This window comes from Carcharodon carcharias, chromosome 9 (assembly GCF_017639515.1).
Source record: "Carcharodon carcharias isolate sCarCar2 chromosome 9, sCarCar2.pri, whole genome shotgun sequence".
Lineage (NCBI taxonomy): Eukaryota > Metazoa > Chordata > Chondrichthyes > Lamniformes > Lamnidae > Carcharodon > Carcharodon carcharias.
In genome coordinates, this window is record NC_054475.1 from 31,259,539 (window position 1) to 31,279,554 (window position 20,016).

The window sequence follows — 20,016 nt, forward strand, 5'->3', positions numbered from 1 at the left end:
TACATGGTAAAAACATTAGTACTGGTTTCTGATACAATTGCACTCTAAAAAGGGAATCTATAATAAATCACTTGTGCATATAAATTTAAATTTTGGACATTTTGTGTCTTTTTTTATTTACACATATCAAGCATTAACACTTTGTGCATAGAAAAATGTAAGGCAAAAGAAAATTGCTGGTACAAAGATGGAATTAGCTATTAATAGATCTTAGGGGTTCATTTTAAAAATATTTGCATTCTCCAAAACCTACGCGGGCAGAATTTTATGGCCCTGTCATGGCAGAGGCGAGCTGTTCAAAAACCTATTGACTTTGGCGTGGCTGTAAAATCCTGCCAGCATAAAATCCTACCCTGTGTCTCCTCACAGGAAACAGTGGCATCTTTAGTATGCAGCTTTCCATTCCAAATCAGTTGTTTTATAGAAATGGTGTTTCAATCTATGAAAAATTGCATTAAGATTTACTTTATTAGATAATTTTAGAACAATATGTATTTGGAACAAATCACAAAAGTGCACATCAGTCAAAGTGGTAAACACCTCTCCATGTCAACATTTCCCTTAAATGTTCCTTTATCTCTTAAATACACACTAAGGAGCAGGCTAAAATTAACAGGTTCTTTTTTAATCCATCTCAGCTGGATAGCAATTAACCAGTGTGAACTTTGTTCTGTACGTAATCTGTCTGTTGTTCAAAAAAACACAGAACTCTCATTTTGCTGATGAATGCCATGAACCTCAGATTATATTATTGACCATCTATGAATTATTGCAAACCCTTAGAGAACAGTATGGCTTAGATCATTTCCATTGAAGGGATAAACAGTATCAATCTTTGTTCAAGTCAATAGTTGTAGACCTAGAGCATAAGATTCTGAAAATTGAAATGGCAATGTTCTTCACGGAAGAAGGATTTTTTTTTAAATAGTTCACTTTGTTGAGGCTTAAACATCGATTTCCAAGTTACACAGAATATTTAATCTGTTCAGTCTAATTAAGGCTCCATCTAGTAAATTTGAAAGGGCTATTTTCTTTTTATAAAACAAGACAGTTTAATATTTGTACCTATTCTATTCCTGATTAATAGTATGATAATGCTATATAATGGTTTACTGTTGGAAAGTGTACCAAAACAAATTGATCAGTTAATAGATCCAAGAGTGTAGGAGCTTAAGAATCAATTATTGGGCTCAGATCCATTTAACTGGCTTTGTATCACTCATGTGGAAGGCAGGTCTTATAGACTGGCCTAAAGTGGTCTTGTCATGAAAGCACAATTGATACTTTCAAATATAATGACTGAAACATAGTTTGATTTTCCACCTATTGTCTGCCTGGAGTGAGTCTAAGGGATACCACATGAGCAATAATGTTCTAATGTGTTAGAGGCATTCCCTCCAAAACGCCGCATCCCCCCAACCTGCCCTACCCCTGCCTGTTTTACAGTATTGGATTCTGTTATTGATTTTTGTTGAACTCTAAAGAATCATTGAGAATAAGACCTGAATTTTCGCGCCTGAGTTGGATAACTCGAGTCGGAAAATTTCATCAATAGCGAAAAGGACTCACCTTGGTAGAAAGGCTCACAAATGTCACATTCTTTACTCAGTGGGGAAGATTGGCTGTGGTATAGTGTTGGGCCCTCCGAATCCAGAAAAAGAATGTAGGCAGCTACGAGGAGCAGAGAATGTTGAGGCAGGCTGGTTAGATGGCCCATGTCAGCTCTCTGAGACTTTGCCCCAGTTGCACGAAAGGCTTTTACGATCTCTAGCCCTCACCCCTCAGATCCCCTCAAACCCCCATGCCACCTCCATGCCCTCCATGTCAACTCATGCCAACTCATGGCCCCCATCCAATCCCATGGCCCCTTATAGCTCCATTACAACTCGCCCCAAGAGAGAAGTTAAATTAGGATACATGAAAAATGAACAGTACAAAAATGCCATAAAAAGGGAGAATAGAAAAGAAGAAAGAAAATAGGTAAAAAAAACCCCCACACAGGATAGTAAAAGAAAAGGCTTTCCATAAGCAGATTAGCAGCAAGGGGATAGTCAGGGACAGGACAGCCAAGGAATGAGGGGAACAAAGAAGCTTGTTATTGAAGGTATGCGGTTAGGTGTCTTCGAAATGGAATGTAACACACTGAATAAGGCCAGTATTTCAATCAGATCTGAAGAATCTGCTGGGGCTTTTTTAGAAAAAAGTCCAAAGACAACTTGATCAAACTTAGATATTAGAATTGAAGAACTTTTAAAGCAATCCTATTTGAAGTATTCTACAACAGTTAAAACTAGGCATTCAGATTAGTATTATTCACCAGTGAGTGGGAAGAGTTTAGCAGAGCATTCAGATCTAATTGGTGGAGCTGCCCATCCACACTGTTGGGGGTGGGGTGGGGGATCTGGGTGAGGTGGCGCTGAGCATACTCTGCAGCAAAAATTGTGTTGTGATTCAATTGCTGAAAATTGAGTTCCAACTTAAATCTACAGTGAAAGTCAGGAAGAGCAGCCTGGAATAGGTAGGATCTGAAGAGATAGGAACCAATGAAAGAATTAAGTTTTGAGAGCTGAAGCTGGAAAGAAAATAGCAGACCATATTCCCATCAGTCATGTTGATTGGAAACAGTCAATACCAGAAGATGGATTTTTGTCATGGAGGTGGGAAACAGGAGCTGGGTCTCTTTTTGTGTCAGAAACCTGCTTCGAGTGAGAAACTGTTTGCATTTTGGATCTCTGGGAGAACAAGCTCTTAATTGATATGGAGATGGGTTTCCAGTTCAATTACTGCTAGTGGAGACAGGAAAGGAGGCAAGTTTCATACACCCAAGGCAGCCAATACTGAGGCTGCTGGTTGTCCTGAGGGAGGGAGTTTGTGCCAAAGCCAGTCACTGCACCACAGGGATAAAGCAAGATGTCACACGTGGCAGGAGGAGGCTACCTCGTCATGTAGCAAGGACACCTCTCTGTTCAGAGTCATCTACCTCTGCCTTCAGTCCCTCCTCTTCTCTTAAATCTTGGTCCTACCCTGATGAGTTATCACATTCCAGGACCTCACCATCCTCCAAAAGGAGATCTGTCACCTAGGTGATGCACTGGTGTGCCGCACTGCATGTGAGATGCCGCAGAGGTCTGCACTGAGGACAGCACAGATATATATGACCGTCTGCCTAGAGAGTCGCAGCCTCCATCAGCACTTGTTCTCAGGTATCTCCAAGTATCTTCGCCTCTGCCTGGAGATCCTGTGCTTAGGTTAATATCCTCTTCACCTTTGTGCTCCTCGGCCCTCTCCTCTGTCCTCCCTGTGCTGGCTGCTGATCCTCACCTCATTGGCTTCAATTTCCAAGGGTGCAGCACCCATTTCCAGCTACCCTTCCTAGTGCTCAGATGGAATCCAAAAAGCCTTGCTCACTGTCCTGATGCACACATGATGCCAGGAAGATGACGACCCCTGAATTGACAAAGTTCTTCATGCTGTCTCCTTCCTTGACTCTGTGGTGGGCTGCTGAAACATTTCCTTCAAAGAGGTAAGACCTTAAGACTGTGAAAAGCATGTACACTTACCTTTTTAAACTTTTCTCACTTCCAACATGGTCCCTCATCAGCTTGCAGCTGCGTTGATTCGAACAGATCTTAAATGCTGGCTGCCCCCAGGAAAATCCACAAAGGTTGCAGAGTTGGGTTTTTACTAAGCCCTTAAGTGGTTCAAATGGTCCGTTTAGGAGTCCGCAGGGATCCGTGCTGCCCCTCGTCTAAGGAAACCCAGTGGGGAGTGCAACTAAGGTGGGACCTTCGGCTGCATGTCATCACTGGCATTTTGTCAGGGAGCCCAACTCTGTTTCAGGCCAAATTGGGTGTGAAAACCTTGTCACAGGAAAGTATAGGAGCTAATGAGAATAACATTTGTCCCATGTGCCCATTATTGGGCAACATACTAACACTGAGGAGAGGAGGATACTGGCACATTAAATGAAGTAATGAGTTGAGGTGGACTCACAGCTTAAAGCAGGGAGTTTCCCATTTTACTTTGTTAGTTTGAAGATTTTGTATATGAATATATATTTGCTATGGCCAATTTTGGTTCCCTTATCTAAGGAAAGATATACCGGCATTGGAAGCAGTCCAGAGAAGGTTCATTAGGTTGATCCCGGGTATGCAGGGATTTTCTTATGAGGAGGGGTTGAGTAGTTTAGGCCTGTACTCATTGGAATTTAGAAGAATGAGAGGCAACCTTATTGAAGCATATAAGATTCTTAGGGGGCTTGACAAGGGTAGATGCTGAGAGGTTGTTTCTCCTTGTGGGAAAGTCTGGGACCAGAGTGCCTAATCTCAGAGTAAGGGGTCGCCCATTTAAAACAGATGAGGAGGAATTCTCTCAGAGGATTGTCAACTGTGGAATTCTTTACCGCAGAGGGCTGTAGAAGCTAGGTCATTAAGTATACTCTAGGCTGAGATAGACAGATTTTTAATTAGTAATGGAATCAAGAGTTATAGGGAAAAGGCAGGAAAGTGGAGTTGAGGATTATTAGATCAGCCATGATCTCATTGAACGGCGGAGCAGTCTCGATGGGCTGAATGGCCAACTGCTGTGCCATTATCTTATGGTCTTCTCTACAGGTCAGAAAGTTGAAGAGCCCTGCCTGTATGGGTAAATCATGAAAATACAGGCAGGCTTGGCACTTATTAACATTGTGATCCAGAGACTGGAATTTGATTCACAAATCATGCCTGTCATTGAAAATGGACCTTGTCATTCCTTACAGTACAAAAATCCTTTGACAGGAATTGTGCAGGAATTCTGTCAATTTGACTGGTTGATATCTTTACCTGATTGAGGTTGCTTCATTACTTCACCTTATCTTGTTATTTTTTTCTTCTGTTATGGAAAGAACACCATGATTTGATAAGAACCCTAAATAAGAGAATCCATTTATTCCAATTTTACTGAAGTTGAACTAATTTGAATTAAGTCCAGTATTGAAGGACACAGTATTGGAGCCGGGGATAAGTTAACAGATGCTTAGGCATGTTGTCTGCCTATTATAAAAGGGTGCAAATAGCTAATCGTATATTGACAACCATTACACAATGTCACGTACACCACTACCTGGAATTAATTTGACAAGAAACAGACTCTCAAAGTGTATGAAGAATGCTAACTGAAAAAGGAGGAAAGTGTAAATCAGTGTATAGATAAATAGAAGCTGAGACGATAGGTCAACAAAGACAAAGGCCGTGATTTCACGCAGAGGCAGTGGCCGCACCCACCAGCTGATAAGTCAGGCTTGAACCTGCCTGTGCCGGCTCTGGAAGCCATGACTTTATGTCGTTCAGGCAACTAGTTACTTGAAGTTGTGGCTTCTGCCCCTCTGAGGCAGGGTGTCCCACCTCCAAGATTTGCCGGCTAGTCAGAAGGCTGCCAGCTCTTCAGTCCTCCTAGCGCCACTCAAAGTGGGGACCATGGGACTGCAGCAGTCCCTGGACTGGTGATATTGGAGCAAGCCTGGAGAGCAGGCCTGTGAGGTCAAGGATTTCTTGGACCATGGCGAGGGATGGGGGTGTCACTCGTGAGAGCAAGGGTGGTCTTCCAGTAGAACCAGCCCATGCTGCTTTTGGGGGAGTGGGGATCCGCCATGGCCATGGGGTGCCCATCAGGTGGGATCTCCCCCACCTCCAAGCTCATAGGGAAGCCACCAGATTTTACTGGGCAACCTACTCAGGTGGCAAAGTGCCGAGCTCCACTGCTGGTACAATATCAGCAGTGGCAGAGAATGACCATAATGGCCACTTAAGGAACTCAGTTGCCTAAGGGCAGGAAAGCCACCCTCCACCTACCCCACAATTGGTAAAATACCAGCAGAGGCAGGAAGACGACATGCACACCACCACCCCCCTGCCACCCAAATTACCATCCTAACCAATTTTAAATCCCCTACCTCCCAGCCCATTCTGAGTGGGTGGGGAGGGGGGGGGGTGGGGGGGGGGAGGTGATTGAGGTTTGGGGGCGCTGTGGGTTGGGGGGGGGGTGGAATGGAAGAGTAGGGTGAGGGTGGTGTAAAATTCCAGCCAAAAAAAACAGAATTGAAGAATAGTGAAACATTGGGAAGAGAATGGAAGAAAAATGTTAAAAAGAGAAAGAACCCAACACAAAAAATACAGACACAAAAACTAGAATAAAGGCATGGCTGATTTACTGCAAATCCTTCTAACCTCTGACCATGTGATCCAAGAATCAAAGAAGATGTTTTTGTTGGCTTTGGATGGGCTTGAATTTTGGCTGACAGAGATAAACAATCTTTACTGACCATTAATTCTTAGTTTAATGTGGATCTACACCAGTGAGATGATTTTGAAACGTTTCTATGTTATCTCTAGTTGGGACATATAGAGCAGTCAGATAGTATGCTGCTCTTTTGGCTCAGCAATACTCAGATTGCCTTGGCTCCAGAAGACATCGTATTTGGAATAGTCTTAGCTTAGGAAGTAATGTAAAGGTTGCTATATCTGATTATCCCTGTTCCTTGTTTTTGCAAATCAAAAGTGAGGGGAACCTTTGTCTTTCCGTCTCAGATGAGTCTATGGCAAGTTAAAATTTCTATGGTATGTGGAGCCTAGGACATGAGATGGGTCTCAAAAGACAATGCAGGGCTCCTTGAGGGCTGACCTTAGTAACTCATATTCTTTTACACCTTGTTCATAGCAGAAAACAAAAATTAGCTGCCATTGCCATTTACCATTGCTATTGGTAAATATTGCTTTGACCTTGTGTGTCATAAAATGTGTTTCATTCTTGTGTTAGCAATTTTGCTGAAGACTAAATTCTCTTTTCAACCATCAGCAGTACTGAGCAAGCATTCATGTCAGGTACCAGTCGCAATGGGAGGCTCTCTCACACGGTTTGACATTATAGCCTCTAGCTATAGAGCAGCTTCTACGGCAACAAGTGAATTTATCCACTTATAATACTTCTCTCTATTTGATACCTCAAAGCAGAATTTGATAAATTTGATTATGCTTGTCATCTGCAGACAAGCCTGAGAGTTTCAACATCAGTTTCACTTGGACAGAACAACAGCCATTCATCAGCAGGAAATTCTCAGTGCTCATCCCCAGGATGAGAACCAAATCAAATGTCAGAATGAGTAGATGTCCCCTGATTTGTTAGTGGGAGTGTGGCATGACCTTGAGAATTTCATTTTAGCTTTGAAGCTCTCCATTCAAAAAAAATTGTAAAGCATATGGTTTTGTTTCAATGTTCATTTTGGATAGAGGCCAGTCGATCCCCTATGGCATTGCACATGGTAAGCCACGGGATAGATTCTTAAACAATTACAGAAGCAAATAACCATGTCATGTACCATGTGTTATTCCGCTGCAAAATTGCTGCCATGTTGATAGTAAAAACATTGCAGGGAGATGGTGGAGTAGTGCTAATGTTACTGGACTAATAATCCAGAGGCCCAGGCTAATGCTCTGGGAACAAAGGTTCAAATCTCACCACAGCAGCTGGTGGAATTTAAATTCAATTTATAAACTCTGGAATTGTAAAGCTAATATCAGTAATGGTGAAACGATTGTCACAAGAACCCATCTGGTTCACCAATGTACTTTAGAGAAGGAAATCTGCCACCCTTAATGGTCTGGCCCACATGTGAGTCTAGACCCACAGCAACATCGTTGCCTCTTAACTGCCATCTGAAATGGCATGGCAAGCCAGTTGGTTCAAGGGCAATTAGGGTTGGACAATAAACGGAGGCCAGTGACACCCACATCCAATGAAAGAATAAAGAAAAAATACCAAGAAGCAAAAACGAAAACTGAAAGGATAATCATATTTGACCACTCACACCTCTTGGTGCATCCTGTTATAACGTAACATGGTACATTCCTGGGAATAGCTCACCCTCTCCATTGGGTGGTGCAAGAGAGACCATGAAAAGGAATATTAAATTAATTAAGGAGAGCATGAGCCTCAAAATTAAAAAAAAAGACGCTAGGCATACAATATGCTGGGGGGTGGATTTTAACACTACCTGGCTTTCTGGGAACCAGCAGCTGCACCCCATTCACATCTTTCCCATTCTCCCTGGGAATTGGACCATATACTATCCAGTTAATGATGCCCACAGTTCATAGCAGCCTCGTGCATTTACTGGAGGGAAACTATCTGAAACAAGTGATTCTCTGCCAGAACCTGCTTAGTACCCCTTGTTTTTTTATTACTAAATGATAATCTTATTACAGCACATTGAATGTTTCTGGAAAAGCCACAAGAATAAAATCTGAGTGGTTTATGGATAGAAATTTTGCTGCTTATTCAATATAAATAGTAGCTGATATCCTGTGTTGTTACACACAGGCACCTGGGCATTTTATCAAATCATTTTTCTTTAAGCATATGGTATTACAAAAGATACTGACTCAATGGCAGTAGGAGTGGCTATGCAATCTGGGAGCATTATGAATGTGTCCCAGAGTCTGGCTGTACTGTGATAGGATGTGAATTAATGGCAGTACTTTGAAGGAGTCTCAGGGTCTGGGATCACTGGGATTTGTAAGAACTAAGGATGAAAGTCTTAGGGTTTCAGAGTATTGAGCAGTACTACAATCAGATAAATATCGGATTTGGAAGAACTGAGAAGAGGTCTCATCTCTGCCAGTGGGAGGGAACATTCTGATTTGGCACTTTCCTGTTTCAGTTATCTTCCAGAGAAGCTGCCATTGTAGCTTTTGCCATCTCCTGAGTGTACTGCTCGCCTGCCCTTACAGACATTTCCTGGCTTTCTGCTGTTGGCCTCTTGAGCTCCAGCTTTTTCAGTAACATCCTGAGCGCCACAGTATCCTGAGGCCTGTTAATTGCCCTTTTAGCTTTTCTGCCCTCACTGTGGCCTGCACCTAGCATCTCCTGCACTTATTCCTACTCTTGCACTTTGCTGTCCTGCCCTCACTGCCTTCCAGGTTCTTGCTGTAGCTCATATCTGCTTGTAATTTAAAACAAAAACTGAAAGGTTTCCACAGAGTCACTAAGGAGAAGCTAGTTGCTTTGGTTGGAAAGGCAGCGATGAGAGATCATTAAGTTAAAATTGTCACTAAGAGACGACAGAGGTTACAAAAAATATCTTTACTTAGAGTGACGTTGACAAATAATGGTTGAGGCAGATACTATTGCACCTGTTAAGAAAAAAATGGATAAATATTTGAAACAGAAATTTCAAACTATGGGGAGTATCACGAAGAGATATTAATGTATATAATGTTATTGGAAGTTATTTTAAATTGGACTTATAATAGGGTCTGTGTCCATTTCTGTGACGTGGATTAAAGCCAGCTAGTCTGAGTGCTTTGATGTATAGTAGTTTTAAGATGTAAACATTAAGGTAAAGAATACTTTTGCATTTTGTTGAATAAACCATTCAAAGACTTGGGGTAAAATCTTGCACCTAGCTAGGGGACACCAAGCAACATGTTTATATTACTAATAAAATTGGTACAATGAATTGGGTTTTATTGTTACAAGAGATGGAGTTCAAAGGGCCTGATGATACAATGAGAATTTGCAAAGGAAGGCTAGGTATATACAGAAGAGTTTTGTGTGTGGAAGTTAGAGGCATGTGATATCCAAGCAGCCTGGAAGCCTACCTTTGTCTGCAAAGGAAACAAATTGAAAGGAACCTCATTTTGAATTTGTAAGATAAAATGTGCTTTGCTTTGTGTCTGTTTAAAGTCTATGGGTTATTGTTGCCTTGGTGAAGATTTTAGGAGTGATTAATTTGGAGATTTGTTTAATAGTTATTATTATAATAATTTGTAGATGTGTGCCTTGTAATATTAATAAATGTTTGACTTAATTTACATAAAAAAAACTTCTGGAGGCTTGGTGGTTTCAATTCTGAATTCAGAGCTGCATCTCAAACATACCAATTGAAAATATAGGTTATGACAGTTGTTTAAAGTTTCCCTCTGGGATTTAAATAACTCAGCTCAGCCTTTACCAAATTCTGTGTCATAACAGGAGGAAACTAAGGCAATGGGGTTACTTTTTGATTGCCATTGCAAACAGCTGATTCAGACACTGGATAGAATGGATTCCTTCTGTTCTATGAATTTCTTTGGCTCAATGATTAATTGAGTCACCTCCCATTCAGGCTCAGATTTCCATGAGAAGGTAGTGAAACAACAACTACAAAATATTACTCAGGGCACAGAACAGAACCACTTAGGATGATCGAAGTGCTCTGCCATTGTGTATAGCCTGCTCACAGTTGGGGGATTTACTGTGCACACAGCTAATGCACTCCAACAGCACATTCAACAACTGTCACTGATCCCATTCAGTTTTCTATCAGCACATAGGCCCATCCATTTATGATTTTTTTTAAAAACAGGGCACAGACATGGGCAGCACATGGATGGAGGTTAACTAAAAATCAGATTTTTAAAAAATATAGTAAAGTTTGAAGGTTGAATTGTCATAGGTATTATGCTTTGCCACAGTTGTGAGTATGTAGATAAGTTTTTATACGTAAGCTTGTAATTACACTTTCTATAGCAATGTCAGCAGGTAATTGAGGTGTACTATATGCTTGCATTTTGGAACAAAGAGAATACATTTTTGTTGAAAGTTTAGCATTATTTTTGAAAAGTGCGCTCATTGAATAGAATATAAATGTTTGCCTTGTTTTAGATCCAACAGGAAGGTACCTTGTAATTTTTACAATTTTCCAATTATGCCAGGACCATTGGTTGGGTTAGTTTACTTAATCCAAGCAGAGGTTGCCACTATCACACAAGCCAACTGTGGGAGGGACAAAAAAAATGGGCAGTTGGGATGCAACAATAGCCAAGTATACACAATGGGACATAATAGAAGCTTGATTATTACCTTCCTTGGCAGAGGAGAATTGCGTGATTGGAATAAACAATTTGAGATTGCGAGAAGAAAATTTATTCTCTTTGTTTCAAAATTCAAAGACATGGTACACCTCAATTGCCTGCTAACATTGCTACAGATAGTGTAATTACAAGCTTACATAAAAAAACTCATCTACATATTCACAGCTGAAGCAAAGCACAATAATTATGACAATTCAACCTTAACAGACTCCAATAGCCACATTTGCAAAAGGAAGATAAACGTCTTTAAAAATAAACTTTTTTGTTGAATAATTGGATCTTTTCTTCATTTTGAAAGAAAACTATGACAGAATCCAATGGGGAGCTTGTCACAAAATACAGGACTAAGATGTGGACAATAGTGATTTCATCTGCCTGTCTGTGCAATGATAGAGTGTGTGTTTATCCAAAACTTCACACAGTCCCTGTAGGTTAAACGCTGATGAAATGTCTATTGGTAAATTATTTCCTCTGTCACCTGAGGACTGTACCACTGACACATTATCCCAGGAGGAAACTGAAGATCTGTACACATCATTCCTCATCCTATCACTGATTCTTTTCATAGACTGAATAATGCTATATAAATTGTTTATTTGCATGTGGCGCACATTTCGCTCAATTTTATAGCAAAGGCCTTAGAGCATCTTAAAAATCACATCAAAAGACATTTTTGGGATTGCGTGATATAAGAGTATTTGATACTTTTTTTTACAAGATTAACTCTGCTTTGTATCATATTTTGAGTTTTTTTGGATTTTCTCCCATTACCTAAAGATATTTATCTAATAAGTTTTATCTAATCAGTTTTTAGTTGGTATAATGATTTGTTTCAGTCTTTGTGACGTTGAATTTTTTCCAGAATTCCACTGGATTCCTGCCTTTACTCTGGCAAAACACATTGGAAACAGTAGGGGTCTGGATGCTCTTAGACTTTCTAGATGGCATTGTCAGGGTGGAACTTTTGCACAATCATAATAAAGCCAAGATAGCAGGCGCTTCCTAGGTATGGAGTTTCTGCTTCTCTAGCTGAGAAGGGACTTAGTATGTGATTGTAAACTGAGCAAAATGAGGCATACTAGCCTCCCACAGAGTGCGAGTCGGTCCCACAAAGTCTAGGTCAAGAAAGTGGCCTGGTCCTTGAAGATTAGGCAGCAATTTTTTTAATGAATTTAGGATCTTCCTCTAACACACAAGCCAAGGGGGAATAATTGTGCACTCTTCATCAATGGCAGCTAAGGGTTCGATTTCTGGCAACAGTTGGAGCATATGGGCAACCAAGATGAACTTGTATTGTGCAGGCACTGAATTAGCTAATTAAATGTCCATCTATTGACCTGGTACGATTGGCATTAGAGGTCGCTGACAAGTGCAATTTCAGTTTAAATCCCAGGATGGCGGCCCTTTGATTTTCAAGGTCTAATCCTTTATTTTTCTGTTTACATTCTCCCCTCTATTGCCATCCTGAAGGTGTTTCTTCACTAGGTTTTTATAGGCACTTGTCATCCTATGGAATCTCATTGTATCTTCATATGAGGCATTAAGCCGAGGTCCCATATGCATTCTCAGGTGGACATAAAAGTTGCCACGGTACTATTTTGAAGAAGAGCTGGTTATTCTCCCTAGTGTCTTGGCCTATATTTATTCCTCAACCTGGAGCACTAAATAAAACAGATTCTTTTGTCATGATAACACAGCTGTTTGGGGAACCTTGCTGTGCACAAACTGGCAACCACATTTCCTATATTATATCAGCGACTGCCTTCTAAAAGCACTTCATGTTGGATGGTTATAAAAACAAAAAAACTGCGGATGCTGGAAATCCAAAACAAAAAATAAAAAATACCTGGAAAAACTCAGCAGGTCTGGCAGCATCGACAGAGAAGAGTGCAGTTGACGTTTCGAGTCCTCATGACCCTTCAACAGTGTTCAAGAGGTCTTCATAGTCTTCTGTATGTTAATAGCAAGTCTTTATTAACTACTTGTAACTATATCCAAATATACAGTAAAGGGTATAGGCATGGAGCTATCTCCATCCTAGGTCTTAACACATCTCATGGCCAACACTATACTGACCCTAGGTCTAGGTCATGTGCCTTCTTACATTATTGTGTGGGTGGCACTCAGTCACATATTAATCCTATGTATACAAGACCCGTCTACGACACCTCCCCCAAGTCTTCATCCCATGGATATAGAGTTATTTCAGTATACTTCAAGTTTTGCATTGTTATAAGTCTTATGCATTTACCTTAATGTTACAATTTTAATGCTATTCTAACAGCATTGCTATTACAGTATTAATATTAACAACATTCTCAAAGCCCTTGAAATTGAGGATCAGGTGGTCTGGAGGCCTTATAGCCCTTCCATATCCCATTCGCCATTCTGTCGGGTGAATGGCAGACTCTTTTTGTTCTGGTTCTAGTTGTCTTAAAGGTTAGACTGGCGTCTGGGCATGCTTTTATTCTTTTCTTCCATTGCTTTATGTCAAAATAGCCTGGACAGTTTGGCTGTTGTGTTGAAGCATAGTTGCTGTTACTCTTGATTGTTTCTTGCAAGGTGGATGAAGATGGTATTAATTTCCTTGATGCTGCTTTTTCTTCTCCTTTTTCCATGTGGGACACCTGAAAGGCCTCTGAGGCTGAGGAAGGGCATTCCTGCAGCGAGACGAAGGTTGAGTGGTATGCTCACCTTTGCATTTTTGTTGTCGATGGTGAGAGACTGTTACCAGGTTCCAGCATCCCTTGTGGTTGTGGCATGCTGGCTAGAAGTTGCAGTGTGTGCACAGTGGTTGCTGTGTCAACCAGCTGTGCCATCATTGTAGTTGGAGTTAAGGATCCCCAGACTGCTGATCATTCTTTGGTACCACATTCACGGGAGGTGCCATGGTAATTTCATGAGCAATAGATTGGTCTGACCACTGGGGACTTTCCGGGACCTGGAATGATAATGGACAAACCAGCGGTGCAAAGAGAGGAGAGATAAAATGTGAAATCCAAGTGTGGATACTCTTTAGTCCTTGAGCACTCCAGACTGTGCTGTTCTGAGTGGCTGGTGACAGTGGTAGTCTTTACATCCTCCGCCATCTGGAGGAAATCTAGGGCTACACAGGCTCGGGAGAGAGAAAGGCTGGTTACGGATGATGTATATCAACTCAAATATTTGTTTGCTGCTCCATGTTGTATTCTCTCCATTGATCAGTTTTTCCTTGGCAGTGTATAATTCCTCTGTGCTACCTTTCAAGCGCACATTCTGTAATTGTGCTTCTTCCAATGGTTTTTGAAAGACCTCACACTCTTTAATGAGAACTTCTACCTTCACTTGCCAATCTATTTTCTTAATTTTCATCTCTTTGTATACCTCTTTGGGAATGTAATGTTTTTCTAAGTTTCCTTCCAAATGTTCAACTGTTTCCTTCAGTGCCACAGTCTCTTTCTTGGACTTCTCGGCTTCCTCCCAGAATAGTGAACATTCCTGAGTCTTCTCTGAAAACTGGGTCATCAGTTCTTTCAGAATTAAATTAATCTTGTTTTACTTAGTAATGTTCCTGACCAATGAACTTGGGCCTGAGGGATCCTTCTAGTGTGTGAAGGTCCTTCAACACATTTTCCTTTTCATTGCAAAGCTCAAGTACTTTGCCTTGAGTTTTCTTGTAATTTAACAGGCTTTCATTGAGTTTGTTCTGCTGTTCTACCATTCTGCTGCTCAAGGTATTCTTTATTCCATCTTATTAATGAAGAGTAATGGACTGTTTCTGAATCTGATCCTGAAGGACAATTAACTGCTCTGAACTGTTGATTTTCATGCTCGGCACTTGTCATCTCACTCTGCATATCAGTGTATAGCTTTGTCATTGCTGACAGCTCCAACACAGCTATTTCTGAACTGGCATTCAACATCTTTCCCAACTTCTTGTGTTTTTTCCAGGGACACATATTGGTTTGTCAAACAGTCTTTCAAGGTAATAAGCTCTGTGAGTGCCTTTCTTGTCAGCTGTTGTGACTGGCTGTACTTCAGGTTGAGTTCTTCCAACTCAGCTTTGATGCGAATAGTTTCTGATTGTATTTCTGCGTTTTCTCACTCCACCTGGCACAGGGCTTTGTCCTTTTCATTCACTACCAGCTGCTGGTAGAGGTCTGGAAATGTCTCCACATCTTTGAGAAGGAAATCATTTGGGACTTCTGGCTCAGGCTTCCCATTAAGAGATATGACCTCTGGAGAGTTCTGTGCCTCTCTGGCACCCTCATGTTATTTGTTTGAGTGTTGTCTTTTACCTTTTTATTGTTTTGCTGAGGTTTTTTATACCTCTTATTAAGCTCTGAACTTTCTTCAGCTTGAAGATTAAAATATTCATCAAAGGCTGTTGACAGTTCTCTGAGACTGGTTTCAGATTCATCAACGCCTTGCATCAGGCAACGTGATTCACAAGATTATCTAAAAAGAAAAGCATTAACCTGGCCTTCCTCTGATTTTTTACTGAGGCCTGATGTACTTGAGTGATGTGAAAAGCCGCTTCTCAAGGATATCAAATGTCCTGTTGGATATGACCCTAGGGTTGGTCCAAGCTAATCTGGTGAGTTGGATTTTTGATCCATGTTGAAGATGTTAAAAGTATGGATATAGCATTAAGAGCTTACAGGCTTCCAAGATGGTGTCGCTATTCACTGCAGAACAATGGATTTCCTGCTCTTGCTGGTTTTGGTGGGCTTCAGAAAATGGTGGCGGCACAGTTCGGGAAAAAGAATGTGAACAATGGCTGTGTGGGTCAACAGGAGGCATTTAAATGAACCACAGGCTTGCTGTTTAAGGATTTGGATGGTCACAAGGTTCCTGAAAGTTGAATAAGTGAGTTATTCTTATTATTTTTTCTGTTCAACTCGGGGGCCACATTTTGAGGCCCAGAGAAAGGGAATCAGGATTTGCGATGGGTTTCGCTCAAACTGCGCTTCTGACTGAATTGCTACAGCCTGCAAGTAAAAGGATTTAGCTCACCCTTGCAGGCTATGAACTCTGTGTGCTGAATCTGGACTTCCAACAGAGATTGTGTGGAGTCTTCTGCTGCAGTTAAACTTCTGCCGTTAGCTTCCTGGCTCTTCTCTCTGGGGCTCCTTCTGGTGAATTTTCTGAGTGCCTGTAACTTCAGTTGTGAGCTTCTTTCAGTTCAGAATCTGCTGAATATATCCTTCTTCTTAGTCTTTCAGCATTTCTGTGAGGATGAGTGTTTTTGATCTGGAATTGCCACCATATTTGGTTAGTGTTGGTTACAGAACGCATCTGTTAAATAAGACTCTGTAGTCTTCTGTATGTTAACAGCAAGTCTTTATTAACTACTTGTAACTATATAGAAATATTTAGCAAGGAGTACAGGTATCAGCTAACTCCCTCATAGTTCTTAACATGTCTCTGGCCAACAGCACACTGACTCTAGGTCTAGGTCATGTGCCTTTTTACATCATTGTGTGGGCATACTGTACTCAGTCCCACATTAACCATCTGTATACCAGATCCATCCATAAACTTCATTGGCTGTAAAGTGCATTGGAACATCCTAAGCACAACAGTTGAGAGCAGGTCCAAACTAGAAGAGATTTACCTCAGTTTGGACTTTTCACATAGGAATAAGAAAACAATGGATTTGGTAGCATCTGAAAATGTAAAAAACATGGATTGTGAGTTGAGTTGAGGGCTCTATGATGCTGAAAGCACCTACCATCCTCATTCAAACACACACATATATGTGTTCAAAAAAAACATCATGACACACAATATCAGGATATATTCTGACAGATATTCTTTTTGTTTTACATTTGCCCCTGAAGAACACAGCTGCAAGCCCCAGTGGCATCCACAAGACAAGGATCTATCAGTACCTGTAGCAAACACCGCCACTGGTACATTCACCTTATGGAATACAGATAGCGAGTTTGGGAGGGACACACTGGGTGACACGACATGAGTGAGCAGGAGCAGGTGGTAGATATAGAACAGCAACTAGCTCACATTCTTCCTTAGCTAAAGACATAAGGATCTGGATATCATGAGATTTTTGTTTAACAGGAAACAGAGTAGTGATAAGTGTTGTTTTTCAGATTGGAGGAAAGTTTATAGTGGAGTTCACCAGGGGTCAGTCTTAAGACACTTGCTCTTCCTAATATATATTAATAACCTAGACTATGGTGTTCAGGGCATGATTTCAAAATTTGCAGATGATACAAAGATTGGAAACCTTGTCAACTGTGATGAGGATAGTCTTGAACTTCAAAAGGACATAGACATGTTGGTAGATTGAGCAGGCAAGTGGCAGATGAGGTTCAATGCAGAGAAGTGTGAGGTGATTCATTTTTCAGGAAGAATATGGAAAGACAGAATAAAATTAAGGGAGAAATTCTAAATGTGCAGGAACAAAGGGACTTCGCTGTATATGTACATAAATAATTGAAGATGACAGGGCATGTTGAGAGAGCAGTTAATAAAGTATATAGTATCTTAGGCTTTATTAAAATGGTCATCGAGTACAAAAGTAAGGTCATGTGGAAGTTGTATAAGATGCTAGTTAGGCCTCATCTGGAGACCTGCATCCAGCCCTGGATGCCATATTTGAGGAAGGATGTGAAGGCATTGGGGAGGGTGCGGAGGAGATTCACAAGAATGATTCCAGGGATAAAGAATTGTGGCTGTGAGGATAAATGGAGTGGCTGTGACTGTTTTCCTCAGAGAAAAGAAGGCTGAGAGGAGACTTGATAGAGATATTCAAGATCCTGAGGGGTATGGACAGGGTAAATAGTGAAAAACTGTTTCCACTCAAGGGAGCATCAAGAACTAGAGGGCACAGATTCAAATTAATTGGCAAAAAGAGTAATAATGATGTGAGGAAGAACTTTTTCACCCAGAGGGTGGTTAGAGTCTGGAACAAACTTCCTGAAAGGGTGATGGAGGCAGGATCGATCGAGTTATTCATAAGGGAATTGGATGGCTATCTGAAAATAAAGCATATGTAAGGTTACAGGGATAAGATAGAGAAGTGGGGCTAGGTGCAAAGCTCTTTCAGAGAGCCAGTACGGACTCGATGGGCTGAATGGCCTCCTCTGTACTGTAAAAATTCCACGTTTCTTTAATGTTATTTGAGCATCATTATCTTCTGTAATTATTACTGGATAAGCTATGCACAAGAATGCAAGAAATAGGAGCAGGAGTAGACCACATGGCCCATCGAGCCTGTTTTGCCATTCAATACGATCATGGCTGATCTTGGGCACATATTCCTTAATTCTCCCAGAGACCGAAAGTCTGTATCCCAGCCTTAAATGTATTCAACAATGGAGCATCCACACCCTCTGGAGTAGAGAATTCCAAAGATTCACAACACTTTGAGTGAAGTAATTTCTCATCTCAGTCCTAAATGATCGGCCCCTTACCCTGAGACTGTGCCCCCATGTTTTAGACTCCCCGACCAGAGGAAAAAGTCTCTCAGCATCTGCCCCATCAAGCCCCTTCAGAATTTTGTAGGTTTCAACGAGATCACCTTGTGTTTTTCTAAACTCCAGAGAATGTAAGCCCAATTAACTCAGCCTCTCATCATGGGACAACCCGCTCATCCCAAGGAACAATTTAGTGAGCCTTCGCTGTATGGCCTCCAATGTAAGCATATCCTTCCTTAAATGTGGAGACCAAAACTACACAAAGTATCCCAGATATGGTCTCACCAAAACCCTGTACAGCTAAAATTCTGCATTCCTTGTATAAGCACACCCAAGTCTCTTTCAACATCAACACTTGCAGGTTTATCACCTTTTAAAACATATTCTAATTTTTTATTCTTAAGACCAAAGTGAATAAAGTGCACCTAGCAAGATCTGGGAACTAGTGTGAAGAAGCTAACTATTCACCTTTGGAATGTTGTAATTTACCACTTATCAGAAACTGTCATTCACGATGAAGGACATGGAAACTTCAAGGGCACCTGCAGAGTAGCTTCTGGTGACAGAGGTCCTGAGCTCAGCTGTAATATCTCCTGCAAGTGTTTGGATTACTGCTATAAAGCACTTAGATGTCAATCTTCAAGCTGTCTTGTCTAGTTTCAACACAGCAGGGCAGAAGAAAGAGTGACCTTCATGTCCTCATCATCTCCCAAGGATCTGGTCCCACATAGACCAATGGATATGGTGAGATGATGTCTGCAGTGTCCATGACTGACACAGCTCTGGATGAGGCTGCTGCTTCTCAGGATAATGCCTCATCTGATTTCTCTAGACTCACTGCTCAAATGACAAATGTGCCAGAAAGTGATCAACAGCATGCCGCATCACAGCAATAGATCTGCCAGTTGTAAGGCCGTATCATGGGAAATCATGAGGTCCAGGAATACTTCAACACCAATGTATCCAGCCTACTCACTTACTATGATTGACAGAAGGAACAGGTTAGGTCTTAAGGTACAGAAAACACACCCTGTCACCAAGAGGACTCAGTAAAGTAAGAAACAGTGGGCACATGCATCAAGAAGAGAAGAGGGCACTCGATAAAGCACATACCTCCACCACACTGTGTTAACTCAAAGGTATTACAATTACGCAGCTCTTCCTTGAGGTTTTTCTCTACCTGGTTGATGCTCTATAACCGCAAAGCTAAAAAAATATTTCTCTTAAGAGCTTCTATCTCACTGAGGAGGCTTCAGGCCAATCCACATCCAACAACCTGCTCTGAAAACACTGCCCACATTTTGACAGCTGTGACAAATTCCACCACAGCAGCTGAGACAATCCACAACATTATAAAGCAATCAACAATATTCTAAACAAAATAACCCACAACATTCTAAAAAAAAGGATTCACCCTATCTCTAAATGCCAATGAATTCTTTTAAAAATTCCAGGATCTGAAACTAGAGTGACATCTTCACCAAAAACAAATTAGTATTTCCTTGCGCCGAACCCTATATGTGTACCAAGTTTTGTTGAAATTAACTCATTAGATTTTGACACATATTGCTTACAAACAGACTAACAAACAGGAGCAAAATCATTAGCTCCACTCAGCTTCAGTGGTGGAGGTAATTATCAGCCATAACATTCGAATAAATTTTATTTCAACTGTGTTAACGGCAGTTTTTTTTGGATGGCAGCGA